A 25,586-nucleotide genomic window follows, 5' to 3' on the forward strand; every position below is an offset into this window, starting at 1 on the left:
TGTGGTGTTTTAAGTATCCCCTCTTAGTTGACCCATCCACACCAGAAAGTCTCAGCCCTGATTGGTCCCCTTTTAATCCCCCTAGTGGATGATATCCTTTTAATTGATCATTTTTATAGTAAAATCTAATAATAAAACAAACCGATTTTTGTATAAATTGAACGACTGTCTCTGCCTCACTTTGTGACGGACCTGAGTGCCTTTTCTCCTGAATTAGTTTACTTTAATTTCCCTGGGTGAAACTCCCAGGGTGGCGTTGTTTGGCAACCTATGCTACTCTGACTAAAAACTACCTCTTCGTGACGCCACAATCTGGCGTTTGTTGGCAGGATTCAATCTGAGAGCAGAGACGTGTGTTCTATTTTTTGGTTTATTTTTCCTTTAGAAAAAGAAGAAAAAAAACTGTGGCTGTGTTTTTGTTTTGGTGTCTGACTTGTACTTTTTCTTTTTCTTTCAAGGCAAAGCAGCAGCTGGTTTGGTGGACCTGCAACTCCACTTCCCCTTTCCCCTGGTTTCACCTTCACGGTAGGGAAAGTCGTTACAATGGAGGAGGAGTTGCAGGAGCTAAGAGAGTTAATAGCTCAACTGAGAACAGATAATGACAGGCTAAGACAGGAACAGGTTATGGCTGTGCCCGGCCCTAGTATTGCACCCCCAGTCTCTCCCCCACCCGCTGCACCCCCTGCTGTCAGTGCTCCCCCGACAGAGAGACTGATTTTTGTGCCACGGGACAGGAGGTGTCCCACCTTTAGGGGAAAGTCAGGCATAGGGTTGGCCGAGTGGCTGGAGGAGGTGCAAGCCTGTATGAGAGCACGTCATTTGTCCACATCCGATCAGGCTTTCTTCCTATTTGACCACTTAGAGGGGGAGGCACGTGAGGAAATAAAATACCGTCCCAGTGAGGAACGTTCAGACCCGGCTAAGATCATTGAAGCATTACAAGAGTTATATGGGTGCGCAGAGTCATATGTAGCGTTACAAGAGGCCTTTTTCTCTCGACGGCAGCACGAGGGAGAGACTCTATTAGAGTTTTCACTTGCGTTGATGAGCCTCATGACATCCGTGAAGCAGCGTGCACCCAGCGGCATACCCAACGCAGAGGTTTTGTTACGTGATCAGTTTGTAGAGCACGTGCTGGATGGGTCGCTTCGTCGGGAGTTGAAGCAGTTTGTGCGCAGGCAGCCTACCTCTACCTTGCTGGAGGCTAGAGGTGAGGCGATCAGGTGGGAACGAGAGGGCTTACCTGGAGGTGTTAGGGGTCGTAGTCATTCCGTCCCCTCTGTCTTTGGTGCTCAGTGTGTGGTCCAGGGCAGCCGTCAAGTCAGTGTTGGTCCCCCGCAGTCCTCTGAGCTTCAGGAGATGAGAGAAATGCTAAAGTTGCAACAGGAGCAGTTGAACCAACTGACTCAGAGCATTTCCCGCCTGCAGGGCTCCCAGCAACCCAACCGAACAGCTTTTCGTGGTCCCATTATTTGTAGGAGATGTCAGCAATCAGGTCACATCGCCAGGGAGTGTGATGGCGTTCGCGCTTCCGCCCGCACTCAACCTCCCTCGTCGGCCTCTCAGCCAAGTAGGCCGCCTCACTCCGCCCAGTTACCGGGAAACTAGCACCCACCGTACTGCAGAGCCACAGTTCGGAGGGGGCAATTCCAGGCTCGGTTCCAGGTGCGGGTGACGTGGAAGTGTCCAAGCTCATGTCATCTTGTCCTCATTTAAGTGTGAGTATGGGAGGGGTCGTAGTTTCTTGCCTGGTGGATACCGGGTCTATGGTGTCGACCATCACGGAGTCTCTTTTCCGCCAGCAGTTCGAGCCTTGGGGCCAAGAGCGGCTCAAATCTTGTCACTGGCTGCAGCTCAGAGCAGCTAATGGTCTTGCCATCCCTTACATCGGCTACTTGGAGTTACAGGTGGAGCTTTGTGGAAAGCTGTTGCCCGCTTGTTGGATTTTGGTGGTCAAGGACCCCCCTGGTGGTGTGTCCTCACTGGTCCCAGGTGTTCTGGGGATGAATGTCATCCGTAGGTGTTATGGAGAACTTTTTGGGCAGTATGGCCTAGCTTTGTTCGACCTGCCAGTAGTATCCGAGGCCCCCAAACTCGTCACACAGGCCCTTCAGAAGTGCCATGAAGCCAGCGTTTTAGTTGGTCAGGCAGCTGGGAAAGTCAAGGTACGTGGTAAAAAGACTTGTCGTATCCCAGGTGGTACATTGAAAATTGTGGCATCCACATGTTCAGAGCAGTATGCTGGCACCACAGCACTGTTTGAGCCTCCAGAGGCTGGCCTGCCCGCCGGCCTGCTTGCTTCCCCTGCTCTAGTGCCAGTGATACGGGGCACTGCCTACATTCCCATTGTAAACGTAGGCTGTTCAGACGTGCTCCTCTATCCCCGTACCCGGGTTGGGACCTTAGAGGAGGTATGTGTGGTGAGTTTGCCCACTGGTGTTACTGAGGAGTCACCTGTGGTGGCTACCATGTTCTCTCAGTCTGCTTCTTCACCAGTGCAGGACCAGATAGCAGAGTTGGAGTTGGGTCATTTGCCAAAAGAAGCGCAGGGTGAGGTCAGGGCACTCCTGGGTCAGTTTCATTCCATCTTCTCAGTCCATGATGGGGACCTAGGGTGCACTGACTTGATTGCTCATGAGATCCCGCTCCTTGATGACATTCCTGTGCGACAGCGGTATCGCAGGATCCCACCATCTGAGTACGAGCTGGTTAAAGATCACATCAATCAACTTCTTGGTGCGCAAGTAATTCGGGAGAGCAGCAGTCCTTACGCCTCCCCAATTGTACTCGTTAAAAAGAAGGATGACAGCTTGCGTATGTGTGTTGACTACCGACTTTTGAACGCTAAAACTAGGAAGGACGCCTTTCCTTTGCCCCGGATTGATGAATCCTTGGATGCGTTGACTGGAGCACGTTGGTTCTCTACCATGGATTTGGCTTCTGGTTACAATCAGGTCCCTGTGGCCGTGTCAGATCGTCCTAAGACAGCTTTCTGTACCCCCTTTGGCCTTTTTGAGTGGAACCGGATGCCCTTCGGGCTATGCAACGCCCCCAGCACCTTCCAGAGGTTGATGCAACGGATTTTTGGTGATCAACAGTGTCAATCCTTGCTGCTTTACCTCGACGACATTGTGGTCTTCTCCTCTACCATTGAGCAACATCTGGAGAGGTTGGGTGGGGTGCTGGGGCGTTTGCGGCACGAAGGGCTGAAGGTGAAACTCAAAAAGTGTGCCTTCTTCCAGCAGGAAGTGCGTTACCTGGGGCATGTAATTTCGGATCGAGGTGTCTCCACGGACCCCAGTAAGATCGAGGCCGTTTCCAGCTGGCCCTCCCCTGCCACCCTTTCAGATCTGCGTTCCTTCCTTGGCTTCGCCAGCTACTACCGCCGTTTCGTGGAGGGTTTCGCGAAGCTCGCCGCACCTCTTCACAGGCTGGTGGCAGAGCTGGCAGGCCTCAAGTCCAAGCGGGTAGATCAAACTGTCGCTGGTCGTTGGTCAGAGGAGTGTCGTCGTAGCTTTGACGAATTGAAAGCTCGCCTGGTGTCTGCACCTGTCTTGGCGTACGCCGATTTCACCCTTCCATTCATCCTGGAGGTGGACGCCAGCTATGGTGGTCTTGGAGCTGTGCTGTCACAGGAACAGGATGGGAAGGTTCGGCCTATAGCCTATGCCAGCCGTGGCTTGAGGCCCACTGAGCGCAACATGCGTAATTACAGTTCCATGAAGTTGGAATTTCTAGCGCTCAAGTGGGCGATGACCGAAAAATTTCGGGAGTACTTGTTGGGTCACAAATGCGTTGTTTATACCGACAACAACCCATTGAGTCACCTGTCGTCTGCCAAGCTGGGGGCTACCGAACAGCGCTGGGCAGCCCAGCTTGCCTCCTTTGATTTTGAGCTGAAGTACCGTTCTGGCCGGAGCAATCAGAATGCTGACGCCCTGTCTCGCCAGCATGCTCCTGAGACGCAGGACATGCAAGCCCTGGTCCGTGGCGCAGTGCTCCCTCAGCCCTTGCAGCAGGCCTTGCAGGTGGACAAGATAAATGCTGTCCAAGCCACTGTGGCAGCCTTGCCCCACCATCCCCCATCTGACATTGCCACACTCCAGCAAACTGATCCTGTCATCCAGGAAGCTTTGGCTTTCTGGGTACGTAAACAACGTCCCAATACACATGAGCGGAAACAACTGTCTCGGTCGGCCTTGGTATTGTTGCAGCAGTGGGACCGGTTGGTCGAAAGGGATGGCCTTCTGTACCGCCAGGTTTTCCGGCCAGATGGGGCCGAGGTTATCTTGCAGCTGTTGTTGCCTGCAGCGTTAAAAACAGAGGTGCTCACAGAAGTTCACCAGGGTCATGGCCACCAAGGGGTAGAGAGAACCTTGGAGCTTTTGCGCCAGCGGTGTTATTGGCCCAGCATGTCTGCTGATGTGGCACAGTGGTGTCAGGCCTGTGAAAGGTGCCAGGTGGCCAAGATGAGTCGACCAGCGGCTCGCACGTTTATGGGACACTTGTTGGCCTCTCGGCCCAATGAGATCCTTGCCATGGACTTTACGGTTTTGGAGCCAAGCCGTAATGGTATGGAGAACGTTCTGGTAATGACTGATGTCTTTACTAAGTACACATGGGCGGTCCCCACTCGTGATCAGAGGGCGACTACTGTTGCTCAAGTCTTGGTTGCTGAGTGGTTCTCTAGATTTGGTGTCCCTGCTCGCATCCACTCAGACCAGGGACGGTGTTTTGAGGGGTCTCTTATTCAGCAGTTGTGTGTGTTGTATGGAATCAAAAAGACTCGCACCACGCCGTACCATCCTTCTGGGAACGGGCAATGCGAGCGGTTCAATAGAACACTTCACGATCTTCTGCGTACATTGCCCGTGTCTCGAAAGCATGATTGGAGCTCCTGTCTCCCCCAGGTCTTGTATGCTTACAACACCACCCCACACCAGGCAACCGGTGAGTCTCCTTTCCTGTTGATGTTCGGCCAAGAGCCGAGACTTCCAGTTGATTTCCTGCTCGGCCGGGTAGGGGATCCTGTTGGTGGCTATGTCCATGAGTGGGTTGAGGAACATCAAGTCCGCTTGCAAGTGGCGTTCGAGGGCGCCCGGGATCGGTTGAAGGCTGCGGCGGAGCGCCGTAAAAACAACCATGATCAACATGTTCGAGAAGTTCGTTTGGAGGAGGGCCAGTTGGTATGGTTACGGCACCTTGGTGTACGGGGAAGACACAAAATCCAAGATCAGTGGGCTTCAGTAATGTATCTCGTCTTGAGGGCACCAAGGGAAGGGGGGTCAGTCTACACCATTGCGCCGAGGGATGATCTGACCAAAGTCAGACAGGTTCATCGCTCATTGCTGAAGGCCGTGGTTGGGGTCAATCCTCCACCTTCCACTGCGGTTTCTCCCCCACCTCCCCCTGAACAACTGCAGGCAGAGGATGAACGTTTTTTTGATGGTGATTGGTTGGTCGTGAGGTCAGCGAACCCATGGCCTACAACTGCCCAGGCTGAAGCTGTGGCCCACACCATCCCTCGCTTGCAAGACCCAGTCCCGTCTGAGCCATCTTTGTTGGTAGAACCTGTTCCGATGGTCCCAGGTCCCTCTGCCCCTCCCCCTGTCGGTGGAGAACATGTCCGGCGGACCGCTAGATCAACCGCAGGCCACCATTCCAATGTCTACCATCTCCCTCGGCCGGTAGGAGCCGCTGACCACGGACGTAGTATTCCTCCTGCCCCTGTGTCGAATGCTGTTGCTGCGCTATTTAGGCCATGGAGTTAAGTTTTTTTTTTTTGTCTTGTTCAATCGTCGGGACGACGATTTAATTGCGGGGGGCAGATTGTAGCAGGACAGTCCTCGGTCCTGTGACGTCACTTTTAGTGACGGTATAAAAGGGGAGTTGCATACCTGTCTTTCTCTTGCTCCCGGAGGCTGGGCTTCATTGTCACCTGACGTCCGTCGCTTCCGCCCCTGGGTGGTAGGTGAGCTGCGGCTGCACTTCTCTCCACGATTCTCCCATTTAGTGCTAATTATAGTTATTTTGTGTAGTAGAGGCTCTCTTGGGTGTTGCTGCTGGCTGCATGCTGCTTATGCTGCTCACCGTTCTGTGCGCCACTCACTGTTTACTGCCGGTTGCGCATGGGCTGCGCTTACACCTCTCTCCATGCCGTATTGGCCAGGACTGCCTGATCGGTATGTGTTCAGTGACAATGGGTCTCTCCTCCAGCCACTTGTAGGTTCTTACGTTATGTTTGTTTATTATAGGTTAAAGATGTCCATGTAGCCACCGCTAAACCCCTGCTGCTTTGCCTTCTTTTGGAGCTGCTTTGTCTTGCCGGAGCACCGTGTCGCTTCGGAGCTCCGTGACGTCAGACGCCGCTTTGGGCTGCTGAATGACTGCTTGCTCGAGCTAACCACCGCTGTCACGGCTGACCCGGCCCGTGTTCACTCTGCCTGGCTGACTGCTGGCTGGCTGGGCGTATTGCTGCTCCGCACGCTGTTTGCTGTTGAGCCACATTTTAGTGTCTGTGTGTGTGTGTGCGCGTGTGTATGTGAGAGAAAACAGTGTGGGACTTGGTTTATTAGTTGTTGTTTTGTGTGTTTGTTGGTTCTGTTTATTTAGGTATTTGTGATTTTGTATATTTTGAGTGGCCAGCAAGTGATTGTTGAGCCTAATTACGTTAATTTAAGTCTATTAATTTCCTTTTTGTGTTAATTTGTGTTAATTTGTTCCCTAACTGTCCTCTGATTTCCTCCCTCTCAGGTGCTGAGCTGACGGTGGTGGATTGGTGTCCGGTGGTGGTGCCCCTGCCTTTTGTTGTGTGCTGTGTTTAAGTTTTTCACTTTATTTATTTTATTGCACGTGTGGTGTTTTAAGTATCCCCTCTTAGTTGACCCATCCACACCAGAAAGTCTCAGCCCTGATTGGTCCCCTTTTAATCCCCCTAGTGAATGATATCCTTTTAATTGATCATTTTTATAGTAAAATCTAATAATAAAACAAACCGATTTTTGTATAAATTGAACGACTGTCTCTGCCTCACTTTGTGACGGACCTGAGTGCCTTTTCTCCTGAATTAGTTTACTTTAATTTCCCTGGGTGAAACTCCCAGGGTGGCGTTGTTTGGCAACCTATGCTACTCTGACTAAAAACTACCTCTTCGTGACGCCACATTAACCTCAGACAAAAATGATAAAACTCATCCATCAGGGGCCTCATGTACAAAGAGTGTACGTGTGCCACTTTCTACGCTTACGGTTGGATGTTCAAAAAGTGATTGAATGTGAAAAGTTGTGGTCCTTCACGCACACATTAATTCTGGCTTACGCACATTTCTGAGGTTTTGTCTTATGGCGACACTCACTGGGGATGCAGTGAAGTCCAACATATGAGGAAAAGTGACTTCAACAACAAGTTCACTACCACACATCAAGGGCACGCAGTCCCCACATCACCAAATAAGTTACACAGGAGTCGAAATGCAACAATTTCACAATTAACCACATGGTCTGAACATAAAACTAAAGGTTGGTGCAAAACAATGTATACCGCAAATCACACTGTCAGCCTTGGCTCTGTAAGAGGACACTGCTGAAGTAACAGTGAGGATTGAGGGTTTCTTTCAGATCGACTACATGAATAACAAAGTTTATAAGGATACGCTGAATTATCATAAAATTGGTTACCTGGAAGGGCGTGCCTAATCTGACCTCTCTGAACAGCTTGGTATAGAGATTTTGAGTTCCAGCGTGAATCTGACCTTTCAGCTTAGTTTTGCAGTGATTCACCACATGTTCAAACACCCTAGGTGGGACTTGGCCCCACAATTCCTGTTTTAGGAGGCCGGTTCCTTGTCCACTAGGCCACTAGGACTTCAGCGGTAGCTTGGTCAACTTTTGCATTTCCACATATAAGAGGCCCAAAGCCAGGAAACGTACCCAGGAACAGTGCACTCTCCCTGCATGTAAGACCCTGGAAGGTGCACATTCCTGGTGTTGGGCAACAGTCCTACGTGAATTATGTGACTGTGTGATTATGTGAACAGTAAAGGCCTTGGATTAGCTTTGAGGCCCAATTCTGTGCCTCGAACTGAGACCAGGCTCGATTTTTACAACACCTGACCACATGTTTGGAACAAAGGAACCCCCCCCCCTCATGGTGTTTCCAAGCAGAATTTGCATCTAAGGCCCTACAGTGATAGGGAACAACCCTCTGATTGGATACAGATCCCAAACTGCAGGAAGAGCCACATTGACTTCCTGGGCGCAGCTATAAAGAGCAAGGCCCCCCTCTCTCTCGCCCTCTCTTCTCTTTTGCTCTTTTTCCTACAGGATCTCTGCACCTCGGACCTGCCAAGAGAGTTCCCTGTGAGCAGGAACTACCACTTTAGCATGAAGTGCGACTAGCCACAAGCTGGCCCCTCCAGGATCGTTGACCGAAGAAACGTCTTATCTGGAGCGCTGCAACTGGTGGTCCACGAGTGTTCCGAGCCTCAAGAGGAGCAGAACCAGGGACGCTGCACGCCTGGATGTGAACGCCTTTGGACCGATCTGGAGCTGAAGGAAACCAGCTGCTGTGCCCTCGCTGCAGAACCCTCATCCACAGCACGGATAACGGGAGAGAGTGAGAGCCGCTCTTAATCAGAATCCTCTGCTGAGCGTAATCACCCGGCTGTTCATCAAGGAACGCTGACCGGCCAGACCAAATCACCTTTTCTTCATTTACAAGGATCCACGTACGGGCTGTTTTATGTCTGGGCAGAGAAACTTAGTTAACACAAGCTTAGCTTTACGTTGTGAGCTGGATCGCAGATCCCGTCACAACCGTGTTGTTAGTTTAAGTGTGTTTATTTACTTTATTGTTTTCTCCTCTCCTACTAACTCACACACACACTCTTATCTTGGTCATAAAGACCCCAAGCTTGTTTGAGTCATGACGCACGCACGCACGCACGCACGCACGCACGCACGCACGCACGCACACACTCTTTGGTAAGAGAAATCACCATGGAGACGAGGTAACTGAGAGGTTACGGAGGCCATGTGGCTTAGTTGGTCAAAGCACCTGTCTAGTAAACAGGAGATCCTGGGTTCAAATCCCAGCAGAGCCTCTAAACTCATCTGTCTCTGGAAGAGAGAAAGATTAGAGATGTTTCATTCATTCATAGTTCAACTGTGGTGGTGAAATGGTTAAATGACATGTAGCTTAATAAAGGAAGAAAATCACATTGAAGTTTTCAAAACCAAAGTTAATTCACACTTAAAGTTCTTCTAAGAGATGTGGACTGCTTGAGAGGGAGGTAATGTCTGGTTCTTCTCCTTTTAGTCACTTTAATGCTTTGCTGTTCTGCACTCGTGCCACAAGGTGGAGTACTCCTGCAATTCTTTTTGACCAAATGTGTATTTCTTTACGTGGTGTGTCTGACAGTCAGTTACTTCCCAAGTTTGACCTCACTTAAAAAAGTCTCTACTTGGTTCGGGAGACTGTGCATGTAACTCAAGATGTTGTAAACCAGGATGGATCAAACATATACATGCATACATACATACGAAAAAGAAACGCTCACCATGAAGGCCGGTTAGCTCAGAAGGTCAGAGCGTGGTGCTAATAACGCCAAGGTCATGGGTTCAATCCCCATACTGGCCAGAATGTTTACCACTAAAACACGGGTTATCTTTGAAAGATTCAGGTTCTGCCTCTTACCTGGAAATTAGCTGGGATAGACTCCAGGAGACGCATGTGACCCCTCCAAAGAATATAGTGGTTATAGAGAAAGGATGGATGTTCCATCAAGTCATTTCTGTGAGGATCTGCTATGAAGGGCATTTCTGGTATGATGGCTGAGTTGTTCAGGTCGTAGTATGGGGGAAGATATGTTGGTGTATAGAAGTGGGTGTTACTACTTTATAGTTAGAAACTGTTAAAGGATAGTTTGTGTACCCAAATTAGATTAGATTAGATTCAACTTTATTGTCATTGCACATGTCAAAAGTACAGGGCAACGAAATGCAGTTAGCATCCAACCAGACGTGCTTATGCAGTGAAATAAACACAATGCACAGTATATACACACACACACACACACACACATATATATATATGTGTGTGTGTGTGTGTGTGTGTGTGTGTGTGTGTGTGTGTGTGTGTGTGTGTGTGTGTATGTACATAGTGCAGATGAATAAATATTGTTATACGGTGCAGGTCAGACATGAATGAATGATAATATATATTATGAACAGATGAGATGTGACCATATGATTTACACAGATTTCAATTATAGTGCATACATGGGTGATTGCAGTATTTACATGAGAGTGGAAGTATTTACAGCAGTGTGAGGAGGTAGTTGGCAAAAAGTCCAGTGCAATGATATCACGTACCGTTGTGCAGAATAGTGCAAAGAGTCAGTGGGTGCTGGAACACACAAGACCTGCTTTAACTGAACCCATTTCAGGGCAGGTAACCATATATGGTAACTATAAAAGCGTTGTTTCACCTCCTTCATAGCTCTGTTACTTCACATAAAGCCAGGACAGTAGTGGAACAGGTTTGTGAACTAAATATATCCCAGTGAGGTGGAATCAAGCTGCTCCAGAGGAAGAACTTTTGTGTCAACAGGGTTTGTATAACAAGCTGAAGACATCGTTGGAGGTTCTGTGGCTTAGTTGGTCAAAGCGCCTGTCTTGTAAACAGGAGATCCTGGGTTCAAATCCCAGCAGAGCCTTTAAACTAACAATTAAGTATATCACTCCTGTAATGATAAAAACCACAGGCTTTGTGGAAAAATGTATCTAATTTCTGTGTTTTCCACATGGTTGGATAAAGTCTTCACTTTCTCCTCTGTTTGGGAGCAAACTGTTACACACTTAAACACTTACAATGTTTCTCAGTGTAGCAAGTGCTTCTTCTAACATTTCCTAAGCAGTAAAAGCAGACTGAACTCTCATGACATTTTAACAGGCCTCATTCATACTGAGATGATAATTGTTGCTCATAAGGGAACAGTCGTTGGCTGACCGTCACTGCCAGGGTTCTTGAGAAAGCTGTAATCCAGTCAGGAGTAGGTACGAAGAGAGAGCTGTTCATTCAAATGTCAATGACAGTTGTCCTTATCAAACCTCTCCAACACGTGTCTAACTGAATATACATGCAAACATGCAATCGTTAATGTAGAAGTTGTTGTATAAGGTGAAGGACAAATGGAGGTAAGTAGCTTGGGATTTTGAAGAAAGCATCAACAAACAGTTACTTTCCTGACATCATGACTGCTCACCTGCTCATGTGGCTGGTAAACTGTGACGTCTCCTGCAGCGTTGGTGGTTTAGTGGTCAGCATATCTGCTAGCAGTTGACCTCGGTTCAATTCCAGCCCATGCAGCAAACATGAGAGGGAGTTAAGAGTGAAGTTCTCTCTTTTGGGGGAAACTCAGCAGTCATTATGAACATGAGTTCTAACAGTCGACACCTTTGTCTACATGGACAACAATACTCTGATCATAATCAGATAAAAGATGGTTCTCTTTTGCTTGGAGTGGAGATAGCAGCTGGGTTTCAGCTAAACATGCGGTGAAGTAGCAGGAGAATGCTAGAGACAGACAGGTGGGAGGTGGACGGGTCCAGCATCTCCTGGTGCCGGAGGAGACGATGATGGAGCAGTAGAAAAACCATGAATGAGCTGGAAGATGAGACCTCCATCTATCTGGTTCTCCTTCTGCCTGAAGCCTGTTCTTCTTCATCCCTGATCACACATCTCTCACATTGTTCTGCTGCAGCTTGTTCTCCGGCTTCCTCCTCCTTATCTTTAGTCTGGACTTTCACTAGTTTTTGTCCTGACCTCAATAATCTTCTGTCTCCCTCCCTGAAGGCTCTTTTCTTCTGCTTGAGGATTTCCTTCAGGTCACTGGTGATCCAGGGTTTATTGTCGGGTAAACACCTTTGTGTTGTGGTGGAGATGATGTTTTCCACACAGAAGGTGATGTAGTCACTCACACACTCAGTCCTGGCACTGATATCATCTACATGTGGCTCAGAGTGAACAAGTCCCACTTTGCTGCCATTAACATTGTTCCGTTATTGTTGTGTCAAATACCAAGTTTCATACTCCAAACCAGCAGAGGGCGACCACACACAGTACTGCTGCTCCCAGGAAGTCACTCATTGGGGCCATGTTCACCTGTGCACAGGAAGGCATGGCAGGAAATGTTTGGTCTGGTCTCGGTTAGCTCCATCTCTCTCCTGGTAACAACTCCTGACCACACACCTGATCCATTGAAAGACGCGACTGGTAGAAAGAACCAGTTTGAATGTGGATGTGATTGGGTTTTTTAGTTTAGTAAATCCAATTACTATGTTAATTTAAGCATGTATAGATTATTGAAAGTATTCAAACATGATGTTACTTTATGTTTAGTTAATATTGATCATTTGAGAAACTATTAAGTTAAGAAATTAACTTTGGTTTTAGTTTCTTCTTTTCTTCATATTTTTACAAATATAAAGCAATCAAAAGCCTTTACCACTCGGCCACAACAACCTGTCAGAGAACCTGCAGAACCAGAGCATTTAGAGTCTTTTTTATTGTTGGATGATAATTTTTTATCACTGACACATATTTCTATCCTCATTATTCAAATGTTTTAATGTAAAGCACTTTGAATTGTACATGGAATGTCTATTCCAAATAAACTTCCCCTCGCTTTATAAACTTATTACATTCCTTATGTTTAAAAGTCATCTTTATTTCCTCCTTTCTTCAAGGCAGGTGATCCTTCAGACGTGAATAATTCTTGGTCCACGTAAAGTTAACAATGAAACATACGATCTTTAAAATCTGAAACTTTGTAAGATCCCCAGAGTTTAACTGGTAACCAGTTTGGCCAGTATGGGGATTGAACCCATGACCTTGGCGTTATTAGCACCACGCTCTGACCTTCTGGCCTTCATGGGACATGGTTCTTTTTCGTATATATCTAGGTATGTGTACGTAGAGATCCAGGCCTTGATTACAAAACCTTGAGTTACATGTGTAGCGCCTGTTAGATAACGCCAGCAGAGCAACTGTGTCACTAACATGATAGTGCTGGTTAGCACCAGAGAAGAAGCCCTTGTTCTTTGTTGGTTTTTAGAGTTGAGGGAAAAAAGCAGAGAAATGTACTGAATGCCTCAGAGCAACCGTATGGTTTTACCCTGTCTTCCGCTGAAATAAAGTCCATGTCTTATGCACCAAGTCGTCCCAGTGAGTGCTGTAACAATTTGGAGATGATTAATGGACATTGTTTCACAGCGAAAGACCTTTCCAACTCTGGAGAAAAACGCTGTAACGCCGGACACGTGTGAGAGCAAGCTAACTGAGGAAGCGCTAGCTTAAGGCAGTGGTCCCCAACCTCCGGGGCACAGCCCGGTGCCGCACAGAAAGAAAAAACAATTTCTGTAGAATCTCCGACTGATGATGGTTGACTCTCAAACTGAGGGTTCACAAAGTTTTTATTTTCTTGGATGTACAGGAAATACACTGCAAACACACCATAAGAGCTATAAAGGAATACAATAAAATAAAATAGTTAGGCTTTCTACATTCATATAAGTTTAATTTAACTTTAACTTAACATTCCCGACACTCGCTTAGTCTTTCAGACACACTTTCTACTGCCGTTACACTTTTACCGTTAAAGTCTGAAGCGCTGGATGTTTACAAGGTCTCGGCGAGATGCCTTCAAAATAAAAGCACTAAATATTGGTCTCCTTAATATATAACAATAAAATAAAAGCCTGGCTTTAAATAACGTTAATGAGAAAAAAAACAACATAAAAACACATTTATAGAAATACTGATATTATAGGTTATTTACAATTTCCATTATTTCAATTAATTTTTTCAAAAATTATGTTTTATTATTATTATTATTATTATTATTATTATTATTATTATTATTATTATTATTATTATTATTACTATAGCGAAAATACCACAGTTTTTAATGCTTACCTTGTCATTTTATTTAGTTTTTATCAGCTACACCTTTAGAAAATATTGTCAGACATTAAACCGGTCCGCGGTGCAGAAAAGGTTGGGGAACACTGGCTTAAGGTACCAGGTACACGCCTCATATTGTTGTTTCCCAGTGTTTTTAAAAGAAACGCTACGAACAAGATGTCGGAGTGCAGAGAAGAGCTCCTGATGGAGATAGAAACTAAATTATTTGCACTAAAAGTAAAAAAAACAAACTGTACAGAGCAGTGGCAGCTGGTGATAAAAACATTTTGGGGGGGGCATTGGCGAGCGGGGATCAGAGTTAGGATCAGTGTTGTGCTAGTTACTGAAAAATAGTAACTAGTTATTATTAATTACTGCATTAAAAAGTAACTCAGTTAGTAACTCAGTTAATTAAACCAAAACGTAAAGCGTTACTATGAAAAGTAACTTTTTAGTTACTTTAAATAAAAACATAATTTTAAATGCTCCCATTTAATGCCCCCCTAGCCTTCATTTCAGCAGGTACTGTATGGATTTACATTGTGCATCGTGTTCTGCATTCTGATTGGCTAAACAGTCTCCCCGCTTCTTCACTTCCTGTGTCAATAACGTTGGTCGCTTAGCAACAAGCTGAGAACGGCCAATGAGCTTCAGCAGCAGCTCAGGAACCTTTGATAAATCGTTCATTACAGTCTCAGATATAATCCATGATGGCATGTCGGTTTATAAGAATCTTTTTGCCCAGAATGAAAAAAGAGCGTCAACAACGACCCATAACTATTTTCTTCTCTCAAAGAAACACACCTGCACCGCGGCTTTAGAAGAAAAAGACGCTACAGCGCGAGTCAGGATGCAGCGGTAAAGAAGAGCTGTGGAATACGTGCAAAGCGTTGCTGATCTCTGCAATTTGAAGCCTTCTATAATAATTATACAAGGAATTTCACTAACCACGGGTTCTTTTTGTAACGTAACCCCTGTGAAAAACCAGGGATTGTGGTAATGACAATATCTCCACGTTGCGAAACTCACATTTTCTTGGCTCGCCATGACCGTCATGTTTTTGAACGCATGGCCGCTACGTTTCCTCTGGTCTCCGCATGTGGGGAAAAAAATCTTCACTGTAGCCAGAAATAACGGAGTAACGCACCGTTTGGTAACGGTTATTGCGTTACTGAATTTAAAAAGTAATGCGTTAGAGTATTAGTTACCGTAAAACTAACGGCGTTACTTAGTCCACACTGGTTAGGATTAGGGTTCTTTTCCTCCGGCGAACGCCTCGTGAAATTATTATTTGTAATGAAACAACCAAATGTAGTTTTTCTGCTACCATTGTCTCCTGTCTTGTCGTTGTGACTCCGTTTGTAGCGAGTGACAGATGCAGTCGCACGTCTACACTGTCAGGGGTGTGACTTTGATTGACAGCTCATGAATCAATCAGATTGGATCAAGAATGACAGAAAACACGCTGATTGGCCACGGAGGAGTCTTTGAGTAACCAATTAGAGACCAGCATGAAGTCACATGGAAGAAAAGTTTAAGAACATACAATACACACTCATTTGGCCATTTAAACCTATGTATTTTAGTCTGCACAAAAAACAACTCTGAATAAACCCAGTATGGGATGGGAAGGCTTGAAAAGTTAAAAGTCAGACACATTTTATGAGTGCACAGATGTGATAATTACTTTTTTTTAAATGTAATTTATGTGTACTGTGTCTATATTTTTTCCTGTAATTTTATTGGGGGCAGCACCCTAGCGCCCCCTATTGACAAGCCGCCACTGCTCGTGAGGATGGATAAATAAAAAAACTGAAAGTTCATTATGACCCTGATGTGAGTTGAACACATAACCTTCTGATCTGGAGTCAGACACGCTACCATTGCACCACAGAGCCTTTTCTGATGTTGAGTCTGAGGTTGTTTAATTAACACAAATCTAATCATAGAGGGCAAACTATGGAAACAGGATTTGGAAGTAGATCAAAGTATGTGTATCAAATATATATATATATATATATATATATATATATATATATATATATATATATATATATATATATATATATATACACATATATAAACAGTGGAGCAAAACAGTATTTAGTCAGACCACCGGTTGTGCAAGTTCTCCCACTTAATAAGATAAGAAAGGTATAGATATATCTGTAATTTTCATCACACTCAACCATGAGAGACAAAATGAAAAAAGAAATCAGAAAATCACATTGGCTGATTTTTAAACAATGTATTTGCAATTTATAGTTTAAAATAAGTATTTGATCAATAACAAAAGTTAATCTCAATACTTGTGTTACTGGTTATCAATACTGATAACCAGTTAAAACAGGGGCCATTAATGCAGGTAACGAGTGGAGGACAGAGGAGCTTCTTAAAGAAGAAGTTACAGATCTGTGAAAGGCAGAAATCTTGCTGGTTTTTAGGTGACCAAATACTTGTTTTACCCAGGAATTTATCAATTCATTCAGTAAAAATCCTACTATGTGATTTCTTGGATTCTTTCCCCCCATTCTGTGTCTCATAGTTGAAGACCTCTCATCTTTTTAAGTGGGAGAACTTGCACAATCGGTGGCTGACTAAATACTTTTTTGCCCCACGGTATGTCCCGCAACATGAGTCTTTCAAAGCAGGTAATCGAAAACCTGCAGCATCCATCTTGCTGTCGGGGAAAATGTGGCAACCAGAGATTATTTGCATGGAATTAAAATTTTTGCACACTGATTTTAAAGAATGTCAGTTTCCGTAGTTCAGAGAAAAGCAAGAGATAAAATATGTCCCTCAGCATGAGCCTCTCAGAGCATGCAGGAGAAAACCTGCAGTATCCATCTTGCTGTGGGCATTTTAGCAATCAGTCTTGTTACGGCCCCCAGCCGTTAGTGCCTGTGATTTAGTGTGTAATTGTACTTACAGTATATTTTGTTTCTGTATTTTTGGGTGAGTGAGCACTCCTTTTTTTGATCCATCTTGTTCTTCCGCAGCCATTGGTCCTCCGCAGCTGGGGAAGATGAGACTGGCGAACTGACAACAAGCTGCTGGTCCACCTCAAAAGCAGCTGGTCCACCTCAAAAGCAGCACACCTCAGTCAGCTTGGAGGGCTGCTACTGTTCAGTGTGGCAATCCTCCTCGCTGTGTTTTGTGCTTGATAATCTGTGTTAGTCTGCTGTCTGCTTGTGAGCAGTTCTTGCTTGAGTTAGCTGTGTGGTTTTGTAACTGGCTGTAGCCTGTCTTATATTTTATACCGAAGCCGTAAGGGTAAACCGCCATTTAATTTGATCCCCTTTTTCTCCTGTTTTTGTTAGTTTAGGAAGTTAGGCTCAGAGATTGTAATTTTGTTTGATCTTTTGTTTCGTCCCAGGGCTTAGGTAGTCTGGTTGAGAAGGTAGTTCCTTTTGTTTGTTATTTTGGCCTAGGTTTACCCCGAAGAGAAGCTTCATTTTTCGTTTTGTCATTTTGTTTCGGTTGTGCTCACCCAGTTAGCACGGATTTTAACTTTTTTATTGAAAACCTTGAGCTGTGCAAAAATAAATACAGCCTTTTTGTTGTAAACCGTCTCTCACTGCCTCATTTTTATGTTGCGCCTCTGTTCCCCTAGTCTGGGACGTAACAGTGTCTTGGCCCGCCGATTTCAGTGCACAGCAGTGTCCGTAGTGTAGTGGTTATCAAGTTCTCCTAACACGCGAAAGGTCCCCTGTTCAAAACTGGGTAGAAACATGTATGACTTTGCAATAGCATTATTTGGACTTGGAAAACCACTCCAGTCCTCTACTTGGTGCTCAGGACAGGAAGGCTGAGCACCTCTTTCTCATATTGGGTCTCATGCAGAAATGAAATTTGTTGCAGTTCCACAACTGACCAAAAGTCAGTCATTCTCCATTCACCTACACTTTAAAATGTGCAACTTTAGAACAAAAAAACATTAACTACCTGACTTTAGAAAAAAAAACGTTTTTTCTTGATTGTTTTCACACCCATGACATCTCTGTGGTGGATGTTTTTTTATTGTACCACAACAGGACAATTTATATAAAACCATAAATGTATTTCTAATATGATTCATATGAAGATAACTTCAAAGTCAATGTGCAAAGACTTGAAGAAAAGGAAGAGATAAAATATTTCTCAGAGAATGAGTCTTTCAGAGCAGCCTGGAGAAAAACCTGCAGTATCCATCTTGCTGTCAAGACTTGTAGCAGAATTTTTTACAAGATTTTTTTTGTTATGCCCCCCGACTTTGCAGGTCAAAGCATGTCAGTTTCTGTAGTGTAGTGGTTATTACGTTAGCCTAACACGTGAAACTTCCCCTGTCTGAAACTTGGTGGAAACGTGAGACTTTACAGTGTTATTATTTGGACTTGGAAAACCACTCCAGTCCTCTTCTTGGTGCTCAGGACAGGAAGGCTGACCATCTCTTTCTTGCATTGGCTCTCATGCAGAAATTAATATAGTTGAAAAAGAAAGTAATTCACCTAAGTATTAATTCACCTACACTTTAAAATGTTGAACTTTACAGGAAAAAGAACATTAACTGCCTGCTATAAAAAGAGGGAAAAATTGTTTTTTCTCAAGGTTTTTTTTCCACACCTATGACATCTCTGTGCTGGATGATATTTTATTCTACCACTACACAACTTATATAAAGCCATACATTTATTTCTAATATCATTGATGTTGTGCCACAGGGGAGGTGCTGGTTCGGTTATCAAAGAATTATTAATGATTGTCGAAGGACAATCATTAATAAATAATAAAGTAGATTATCAAATTGAATTATCTAAATGACTTAATCAAAACGGGGCACCACCTGATTTAATCAAGAAAAAGATAACTAAACAGCAACATCAGTCTCAAGGTAGATTATTCTTCAGAAAAATAGTGAAGGGAGGAGTTTGAACAAAGGCCTTGCAACAACAGTTGTGACAAATTAGCACAAACAACTTCTCTCATTCAAATTAATCAGAATTTATTTACACAAGTGTCAAGAAGATGGTAAAAGAACACTTCGGATAAATTCTGATGGCTAAACTACCCAAAAACAACAACTAACTAAACATGTACACAAAACTTCAGATTACGTGAAGGGGGTGGGGGTGGTAGTAGGAGCAGAATGAGGGGAGAAAACAATAAGATAAACAAACACACTCAACTAATGAGCACAGTTGTGACGGGATCACCAGTCCGGCTCACAACGTAAAACTAACTTTTAAAATGTGTTACTAAGTTTCTCTGCCCAGACACAGAACAGCCTCTTACGTGAATCTTTGTAAATGAAGAGAAAGTGGTTTGATCCGGCCGGTCAGTGTTTCTTGATGAAACAAAGGGTAGTTACGCTCAGCAGAGGATCCTGATAAAGAGCGTCTCTCTCTCTCTCTCTCTCTCTCTCTCTCTCCTGGTCCAGATGAGGACCAGTGTGGATGAGGGGAATACATGGGCACAGCAGCTGGGCCTCCTTCAGCTCCAGGTCGGTCCAAAGGCGTTCACGTCGAGACATGCAGGGTCCCTGGTTCGGCTCCTCTTTGGGCTCAGAAAACTTGCGGCCACTCACTGTGAAACGGACAGAGCAGAGGAGAAGAGAGCTTTTCCTTTTATAGCTGGCCCAGGAAGTCAAGGCCCCCCCTGTGGCTTGGGGTCTGTGTCCAATCAGGGGCTGTTCCTTATCACTGCAGGTCCTTAGATGCAAATCCTGGTTGAGCTTTGCATCCATGGGGTTTCCTTTGTTCCAAACCATGCAGTCAGGTATCATAAACTCGAGGCTGGTCTCAGCCTGAGGCCCCAGAACTGGGCCTTAAAGCTGACCCAAGGCCTCAACTGTTCATATAATCACACAATCCATAGTTTATATCGGACTGTGGCCCAACAAATATTTCTTTTCTCATCATTTGTATTGCTGCTGGCCGATCGGGACGGCTGACTTCCTCATTCTGCGCTGGGTGAGGGGGTGGTGGACTGGACTTGTGGGTGTATATGTACGTGGAAATGCGTGCATCTGTCTTTTATTTTATATATATATATATATATATGCACACACACACACACACACACACACACACACACACACACACACACACACACACACACACACACACACACACACACACACACACACACACACACACACACACACACACACACACACACACACACACACACACACACACACACACACACACACACACACACACACACACACACACGCGCACACACACACACACACACACACGCGCACACACACACACACATATATATATATATATATATATATATATGCACGCGCACACACACACACACATATATATGCTTTAATGCATCTAGCAATATTTGTGTGAGAATGCCTGTAATGAATAAGATTGTACACGGTAAATAATGTATGCTTTTATGTATAGATGAATACAGGGTAAATAGTGTTTATATAGAGGGACATGTAACTGCAAATGGCAATAATCACTCAGGTATCTGCAAATTTATACTCATCTATACCACAATATGTTTACACTGTGTAAAATTGTTAATATGAATTTGTGTAACTTCTCAATACATCAAGATTTTTGACATCTAATAACAAGGGTCTATGTGAAACATGGTATTGACTTCAAGGGATAAGAGAAGTTTTTTTACTTCTTCTTACTTCTTTTTGAACATGTCAAAACTGCTGCTGCTTAAAAAAAAAAGAATCTCTTGCATTGATTGTTCAGGTATGTTCGAGCATGTCTGTTACTTACACTACCATCATGTTCAAAATAAAGACTTTTGAATTGAATTCTACTTCATTTTCTAAATCTGGTTATAACTGAACAGCTCTTACAGCTGTAAGAATCTGCTGCTTTTTAAAAAAAATATTCAAAATGTTTCCCACAATCGAACCACCAGAATTATTTCTTTCAAACTAAATTAACTAAACTACATTGGTGCATTTTAACTGAACTCACAAAATAAATGATATCAGCACTGATCACAAATGTACACTTTTTATCCAGTGTGAATACGTTGATGTCTCATCAAATCACCTTTCCGGGCAAAAGCCACTCCGCACTGATCACATCTGTAAGGCTTGTCTCCAGTGTGAATACGTTGATGTCTCGTTAGAACACCTTGCTGGGCAAAAGCGACTCCACACTGATTACATCGGTAAGGCTTGTCTCCAGTGTGAATACGTTGGTGACTCGTTAGAGCACCTGGCCAGGCAAAAGCCGCCCCACACTGATCACACCTGTAAGGCTTGTCTCCAGTGTGAATACGTTGGTGACTCGTCAAATGACCTCGCTGGGCAAAAGCAATTCCACACTGATCACACCTGTAAGGCTTGTCTCCAGTGTGAATACGTTGATGTCTCATTAGAGTACCTTGCTCTGCAAAAGCTGCTCCACACTGATCACACCAGTAAGGCTTGAATCCAGTGTGAATACGTTGATGTCCCGTTAGAACACCTTGCTGGGCAAAAGCGACTCCACACTGATTACATCTGTAAGGCTTGTCTCCAGTGTGAATACGTTGATGTCTCGTTAAAACACCTTGCTGGGCAAAAGCGACTCCACACTGATTACATCTGTAAGGCTTGTCTCCAGTGTGAATACGTTGATGTCTCGTTAGAACACATTGCTGGGCAAAAGCCGCACCACACTGATCACACCTGTAAGGCTTGTCTCCAGTGTGAATATGTCGGTGTCTCGTTAGGTTACTTTTATGGGTAAAAGCCGCTCCACACTGATCACATCTGTATGGTTTATCACCAGTGTGAGTTTTCTTATGGATCTTCAGGTTTGATGAAGTGGTGAAGACTTTCTCGCAATCATCACAGCAGTATCTTTTGGGTCTTCCTTTATGATTCTGTAACAGAGAAGATGACTTACATTATCTTGGATGCATTATCAAAAGCCTTTTCAGTTACAAAAACATTTTTATCTGTGAGCTGAGCTGGATTTGCGTGTGACTTTTGAGACTCCCCTGACGTGACTCGATTCACAAATGCATTTTTTTTTTTTAACACGGAAAGATCTGCAACCAATCAGATATCTTCCTTTGTTTCAGCCAGTCATAAGAGCGCACCCTACGTGGGGGACGATTTACTCTTCTACCAATCAGATTAAAGGGCGGATACACCTGCTGTTTGAGCTGCGTTGTGCCGTTGGCTTACAAAAGTAATTCAATATTTTGAGTTGGTGGAGTGAAGCTTGAGTTATGGTTCTGAGTCAAAACGACCCTGTGCCTACGGCGTGTGGTACGCGTCGATGCAGACCACACGCCGTCACTGACGTCACCTCCCGAAAATTGTAACTACGCGTCGAGGCGACACAGGCCACACGCAGACGGAGAGGGCTCTGATTGGTTCCCTTGGAAGAAACGCACTTCCGGTTTCCGGTTTGAAGCAGTCGTGAACTTTCAGCGCTCTTTTCTTCTTGTATATGGGATTTTTTTTGTTTTGGTTTTTTGCACAATAGTTTCCTTATCTCTTTGATTCACTGTGACCGGAAAAAGTTGGATAAACCATTCAGGAAAAGATTGCAAACTACCGGTCACGGGGGGTACTGAACCGCAACGAAATGGAGTGACGCCGAAGTCCGAAGGGTTCATGACGGCATCACGGTGACGGCGTGTGCTCTGCGTTGGTTTGACGCAGAACCAGAATTCAGGCTTTAAAGATAAATAAACAAGACAACACGGGATGGAGAGGAGATCACTGCTCTGCTTTTCTTGTGATCTCGGTAAAGAAAACAGCGCGATCGGAGATGGTTTATCGGGCCGTTCAACCAGAGCCGCCGGGAGGCTGGAGAGCTCCAAGTCCTGCCGATGCAGCAAATGATGATGAGAAACAGCGGAGATATTTATGTTTGTATCACCACCCACTCGCCCCCACTAGGTAATGAAGCCTATAATCGGGGACCAGAGAGAATGCAGTTCTGCCAAATGATGTTTAGTGGAGGCAGACATTATCTCATTACTGATATGATTTAACAGAAGATTCCTTAATTGATTAATACATATTGGATTTTTGTTTCCAGTTCATTAGAATGGTTTTCTTTGCGATATATAAAGCAGTGAGAACCAAGTGAGCCAGGTTAGATTCCATGTGGATGTCTCCCAGGTGACCTAGTATGCATAGTGTGGGGCCCACTGTAATTGAGCCATGTGGATACATCCTCACATCTCCATCCAGAACTTCTGTACCGGTGCACAAAACCATGAAGCATGTATACGATTATCAGGGCTGTTCTCTGTACACTGTGACCAGATATTAGAGGTTGCAAAACCCATCTGGAACATCCTTTGTCCTGTATAATGTATTCTGTAAAGAACTTTGTACTGTATAAGTTGCAAGTTTGGATTCTTGGTCATAGTGAAATTATTTAAACATATTTGTGACCAAGAGATTTGGTTATTGTTAAGAGAGAGGTCAGCCGCCCTTTTGGAAATCGGACATTATCTATCTATCTATTTTGGACATTAACCTGTCCGTGCGTTTCAATAGTAATTTTGGGGTGTTTAGATTAAGTAACTATTTTCTTAGCGGGAAGTTGCAGATCCAGTTGGTTGAGTTTATTTATTTTTTTATTATTATGGACTTAAGTTGTTGGTATTCTAAAACTTTGTTACTGCTAATTCCATATTGAACATTGAGTGTGTTAAATGGTACAAAATGTCCACTTATGATTATATGTTGTAGATACTTTATTCCTTGGTCTCTCCATTGAGTAAAGTTTACCCTCTTTTTATCATTTTTCAGAGTGTCTTGGTTGTTGGTTGTGTGCAATCACATGGAAAAAGTGAGACTTGGGCTATTTTAAGGAATTCCCACCAGGCTGTCAGAGATTAGCTAATATTAATGCTTTTAAAGCATTTATGATGTTTAATATTTTGACTGATAAATGGTAGACCTGAGATTTCCAAATCATTGCAAAACACTTGTTCTGAATCCAGCCATTGACTATCTAGGGAGTGGTTTTTGCACCATTTTAAGATATACTGTAACTTATTAACTAAGAAATAATACTGGAAGTTGGGCAAGTCTAAGCCTCCACAGTCTTTGGATTTTTGTAATGTCTTTAAGCTAATACGTGGTGTTTTATTTTTCCACAGGAATTTTGACACGTTTGAATCCAGTCACTTAAACTAAGGAGGGGGTTTGGATGGTATCATTGTAAAAATATATCTATTTTTGGTAAAACCATCATTTCGATGGTGACAATTCTCAATCAGTCCATCAGTGAAATGGAAAGAGAGTTCCATCGGGTAAGATCATCCTCTATTGTTCTTAAGAGCTGAACATAATTTAGTTTTATTAACTCTAACAGTCTAGGGGAGATGTTTATGCCTAGATATCTAATGTTTCCTGATTGTAATTTAGTAGTGGCTGTATTCTGGAAATTGCAGTTGATGCACAAAACTGTGGATTTGGACCAGTTGATAAAGTAGTCAGACAGAGATGAAAATCCATCTATAAGTGCAATTGTCTGTGATAGGGAGGTTTGTGAGTTCTGGAGGAAGATTAGTACATCATCAGCATAAAGACTTATTTTGTGATATAATGTTTTGCATTGTATGCCTTTAATATTTTGGTTTTGCCTAAAAGCAGCTGCTAAGCGCTCAATAAATAGTGAGGGAGAAAGAGGACAATCCTGCCTGGTACCTCTTTGCAAGTTAAAGCTTGTTCAAATTTGATTGTTTGTCCTTACACATGCCTTGGGGGAGCTATATAATATCTTTATCCAGATGACAAAAGATTTGCCAAATCCAAATTTGTGTGTAGCGCCCTGCTATAAATGATATGCTGTTTGAGTGTGCAGATATTTAGTATGATTAAATACTGCTGTTTAAATGAGTCCCATGGTGAATTTAGTGTAAACTAATGGAGAGAAAAATAAGTACCTTTTCATTTGGGTAAAGTAGTGAAATGTTCCATGTTTTCAATGGTCTGTGAATGTCTCATGATGTTTCGGGTTTGTCATTTGATTAGCCAGGTATCAATCTGGTGTTTAGCCAATCTGTGCCTGTCAGAGATGGGTGTAATCTACCTATCGGATTCAAGGGGGCGGGGCTAGAAAAAGACGAGAAAGAGACGTGAGAGAGACGTGAGACTGGAGGCGGGTGACGGTGATGAGACGAGGAAAAGAGAAAACGACAATTAAAAGCATTTGGAGGTTTAATGAGACCGTTTAAAATTACTGGGTTATTGACATCTTAAGCCGGAGGGTCTGTTTTGAGTGTTATTGGTACCCATTGAGTACGTGAGCAAGTTCAGAGTTGATAGAGCCGGGAGAGTGAACCGCTTGTCCGAGATGCCATTATCGTGCTTGTAGAGCTAATGTTAGCCGCGCCTTGGCTAACTGGGAGGATACCGCGTGTGTGTGTGAGGAAGAAATATTGTGCGCCGAGTTTCCTGAGTGAGTATGAGCATTCTTGGTCGGGTAACAATATGGAAATTTATGAGAATGAACAGTGAGTTTATTAGCGTTGTAAAACTTTATGCGTAGTGTGTCTACACCCTGCACACCTGCCTGCTGCTGAGCTGCTGTAGAGGGCGCTCAGGATCCACGCTGTCGCCAGGAGGACCGCTGCTGCTGCTGCTGCTGCTGCTGCTGCTGCTGCTGCTGCTGCTGCTGCTGCTGCTGCTG

The 25,586-nt window shown here is 44.3% G+C and overlaps 1 protein-coding gene and 4 non-coding genes across 5 annotated transcripts in view; 4 read left to right on the forward strand and 1 right to left on the reverse strand.

Annotated features, from left to right (window-relative positions):
* LOC133460943 (zinc finger protein 271-like) overlaps positions 1-25,586 on the forward strand; it is a 137,577-nt gene that overhangs the window by 24,404 nt on the left and 87,587 nt on the right. The gene's annotated exons all lie outside the window — the stretch shown is intronic.
* On the forward strand, positions 9,027-9,100 carry trnat-agu (transfer RNA threonine (anticodon AGU)). Its single transcript has one exon. It is a non-coding gene; the product is annotated as a tRNA-Thr (tRNA).
* Positions 9,563-9,636, forward strand: trnai-aau (transfer RNA isoleucine (anticodon AAU)). Its single transcript has one exon. It is a non-coding gene; the product is annotated as a tRNA-Ile (tRNA).
* Positions 10,641-10,714, forward strand: trnat-ugu (transfer RNA threonine (anticodon UGU)). Its single transcript has one exon. It is a non-coding gene; the product is annotated as a tRNA-Thr (tRNA).
* On the reverse strand, positions 15,789-15,860 carry trnaw-cca (transfer RNA tryptophan (anticodon CCA)). Its single transcript has one exon. It is a non-coding gene; the product is annotated as a tRNA-Trp (tRNA).

The sequence above is a fragment of the Cololabis saira genome, chromosome 15 (genome assembly GCF_033807715.1).
Source record: "Cololabis saira isolate AMF1-May2022 chromosome 15, fColSai1.1, whole genome shotgun sequence".
Lineage (NCBI taxonomy): Eukaryota > Metazoa > Chordata > Actinopteri > Beloniformes > Belonidae > Cololabis > Cololabis saira.